The following is a 4,208-nucleotide window of genomic DNA, read 5'->3' on the forward strand; positions in this document are numbered from 1 at the left end:
GAGCTTGAATAATGCCATATCTCAAGGAGAGGAGAGGAAAGAAAAGGGGGGCTGGATTCAAACAAAAGAGTCCAGCATGGTGGGGAAACGCTGACTGGCTTTTCAGATACAACTCAGTCATGTAACAGCTCTCCAGATGAGGTCTTGTTATTTCTCTGGAACAGGAGAGAGCAGCAGACTCTAAAGTGCCCAAATTAGGTGAGATTAGAGTTCAAAAGAGCTGCATTAGAGGGAAAAAAGAGCTTAATTGTGCCAGGTTCAACAAGATAATGTGACACTTTCATGACTCACTGTGAAAGTGGCAGTGGACTGTTGTAAAGAAACCAACAGTTTAGCAAAGTTCACTCGCTTAAAGTGTTCAAAAACAAAAGGCATGAAAACTAAGCTTGAAAAACATTTTCCATGTTAAATCATGATTAGAAGATAAAGAACCTGAAACTAAATCATAATTATGAGCCAACAAGTAAACAATTATCTAATTATTTCGATTTTTAATATATAATTATGACTTTTACTATAATATTTTTTTTACTTTTAGGTAATAATTTAGATTTTTTTTTTTCTAATCTCATCATCACAACCTTTTTTCATATATCTGTGACTTTTAATTGCATAATTATGTTTTTTGATTCCATGATTTTTTTTTTTTTTTTTTTATCATTTTTATTTTATCATCATCATTTTGAATCTCATAACTTTTCCTTTTTATCTCATAATTTTGACTTTAATGTAATATTTTTTTATTTTTAATCCAATAATTTTGATTTTTAATCACATCATCATGACTTTAAATTGCACAATAATGACTATTTATCTAATAATTTAGACATTTCATTTTATATTTGTGACTTTGCATTACTTTTTATTATGTTTTTTCTCATAATTTTGACTTTTTATCATATGATCTTGACTTATTATAGAATTATGAATGTTTATCTCATAGTTACAAATGTAATAAGATTCCATGATGAACTGATGGAAAAGAATATTAAATAGGTCATAATGTTAAATCTTCTGTTGTGGGCGATGAAGGAATCTGCACCTACGTATGTTTACATCAACGTCACTGTGAAATCTCCTGCAGGCATCGTTTGTCCGTCAGGAGGAATGCATTTGTTTATTGTCAGTTATAAAAAGATAATACAGGGAAGACTGCACAGACTGACTTTGACTGGCATTCCAACAGTTTTATAGAGATGCAGCTGACGTTCATTTTCTCGTGGATGGAGAGAATAAATTCTGAGAATAAATTCCAGGTTGGCTGACTGCTGGCAGCTCGAGCCCTTCGCTGGATTTTATCTGTGTTTATGTACCTGAATACTTGGCCTAGAGAAAGGAACACAGGGATATTGTGCAGAGAGGGTGTAACAATTTACTTTTAGCCTTTTTTTCCGATGATTTTGGTCTTTTTCAATCCCTTGTATGAACCTGTGAGTTTAACTTTCATTGTTCAGCTTTTTTGTCCTTGCTTGTAGCCGTATGACTGTTCCTGGAAATTGTTCTTGGAATTAGAGTCAAATTCCTTGGACTTGTGCACATAGTTGGCCAATAAAGCTCATTCTAATTCTTATAGTCTCTGGAAAACTCAACTTGAGTTGAAGCAAATAGAATAAAACATATTGGATTAATCGACTAATTCCCCTCAGAATGAGTAGATTAACTACAAAAGGAAAATAATCTCCACACTTACGTTAAACTCAACACAAATATTAACAAACTGAGAGCAACTGTGACAGAGAGAGAAGCAACGATGTGTCATAGTGTAAGATTTAGACTATCATCGTTTTAGTTTTAATTTATGTGGTCAACACATTTGTTCATTACTTTTCTCTCATCTTTGACAAAAAAACCATGTCTCATTCAGGGGCAAATTCAGCAATGATGTGCAATAACCACAATCATCCAACTGGCTCAACAATCACTGGGTTACAGGTCAAACTGTCATTTCAAAAGCACTAAATTCAGTTAGAGGCCTCTTTTCACAGAGGATTTTCTGACATGTCAGAGTAAGACAAGCCCGAGTGTAAATGATATAATGAATTATGGCTGGATTACATTTATCTGCTATATTTATGGGTCCTGTTATTCCCCCATTCGCTCCGTCACACTGGGACGTCTGAACATAACGGGGCCATTAGTTGATAACACTGAGAACAAATCCTGCAAACGGTCTCAGCTTACAGTCGATATAATATATCAACACAATATTTTGGTCTGTCTGCATCACAGCACCTCCACATATACTTTTGTTGTGAAGCCCACGTGTTGTGTTGCTCAAAGCCTCTCTGTCGTGGCTTTGAGCCAATCACAACAACATGCACAGCGGCCTACATCACAGGACGACAGTGATTCATTTGACTAATGATCACCTTTTATTGGATATGTCAACAGTCAGGTAAATGTAATTAAACAAGTGAAAAGACTTAATATAATGATACTGATAAATCTTTAAGAACAAGCCAGCATCTTAAGGTTCAACAAAAGTCAAATAGTAGAAAAAATATGTTAATCTAAAAGCAAGTGCGCCAAGATGTCATTGATCTTACTGTGACAACTCAAAATGTCTGCTGGGGGAAAGACACATCGCACCAGAGCCAAAGATCTTCTGCATGTCAGTTAGTTTTAGCAATTTGATCATTTGGACCACTCAAGAACGATATCAACTCCAGCTGATTCTGCATTATTAGGTACTCCTGTGCCTGGTAGAGGGATTGCGCATATGCTGCCATTTAGAGAGCATGTTATGTAAACCTAGAAGATAAGGAAGTGTTGGACAAGACTCTGGTGCCACATGAAAGGGAAGTTTCCAGCACAGAAATAGCAGATAACACAGAGTGTCAAATGGAAATCAAAATAACCCGCCAACCCGAAATACAAAGTAACCTTTCAGCCAAGCGAATCACGTCTCCTCCACCAGAAAAGGGACTCAAGAGAACGAGCTGAGATAATCTACGAGTGCCACAATATATTCCTCCACTGCAGGATCAAAGCATATAAGGTGTGAATGGCGAGAAATGTATGTCACTCTCTGACCCGTTTATACATTTTGAGAAGAATGATTTGCCTGCTCAAACATGAGCTGAGGCTGTGTTCATGAGTGCACAGAAACCACAGCTGCATTTGATGAAAGAGCTGGCGTTCTCTCTCCGTCTCTCACGTAGCCTCTAGATTCTATAAACTCACACGGCTGCCACACTAACTTCATGCATAATGCCAAATGCAAAGCACAGCACTTTATGCCGACTGCTCAAAAGCATAAAAAAGGCACAGAAAACAGTCTCCTGACTCACACGTAGCAATTATCTTTAACCGTCAGCCCTGTGAGATTCATCCATATAAAATGCTAAAAATCCCCATTCCCTAGGGTGTGTAATATCAGACTGCCAAGTAGCTACTGATGTTCAAGTCGTGGCAGGATAACGTTTTAATTCACACCTTTCTCCTCGAGGCGACAGAAAAACACAAATACAAAAAAAAAGTGAAGGAAACAGCACAAGTCTAAAAAACAATACTAAACAAATGGTGAATACATCAGCCTGTAGGAGTTTAAAATAAATCCTATAATAGAGATGAATCAACTGATGAGAAGAGCTGAATCACAATATGAGTCGACCCCGGTAACCACGGTAACCAAGTAACACTGAACCCCTGCAGCTCAACAATCACTCTTCCTGTTTTACTTTTGACTTCCCTTGGAGCATGTTATTGTTCTTTAATAAATCCATCTTTACAAAGTGATTCACAGTAAACACAAAAACACAATAAAAAGTAATAAAAGAGAAATAAAGCTAATAGCATCAAGATAAAAAGTAGAAAACAAACAAACAAACAAAAAACAGTTGGTACATTCAAATACAGCCGTGTAAGACTTGCAGTTCCAACAATAAAGCACATTGTAATTTAAAAGATAAAATCAACCTTGAAATTTAAACACCTATACAGGAAAGCCTTCTAATAAAAATACATCTTTAAAGTGATTTAAAAAGAGGACAGGTATAGCTCCTCATGTTGAGGTACATTTATTATCATATACTATCAGAGACTTTTACTATTCATGTGACTAAGTATGGCTTCGAGTAGGCTTCTTCTCACATTACTGGGATTATAATGGAAATACTGGGTTTTAAAGCCGTCATTAGTGCGGAAACATAAAAAGCCGTCAACAACTACAGTTCCCAGGATTCTGTTCTGTAACGCGTCATCGAATT

Source organism: Sparus aurata, chromosome 15 (genome assembly GCF_900880675.1).
Source record: "Sparus aurata chromosome 15, fSpaAur1.1, whole genome shotgun sequence".
Taxonomy (NCBI): Eukaryota; Metazoa; Chordata; class Actinopteri; order Spariformes; family Sparidae; genus Sparus; species Sparus aurata.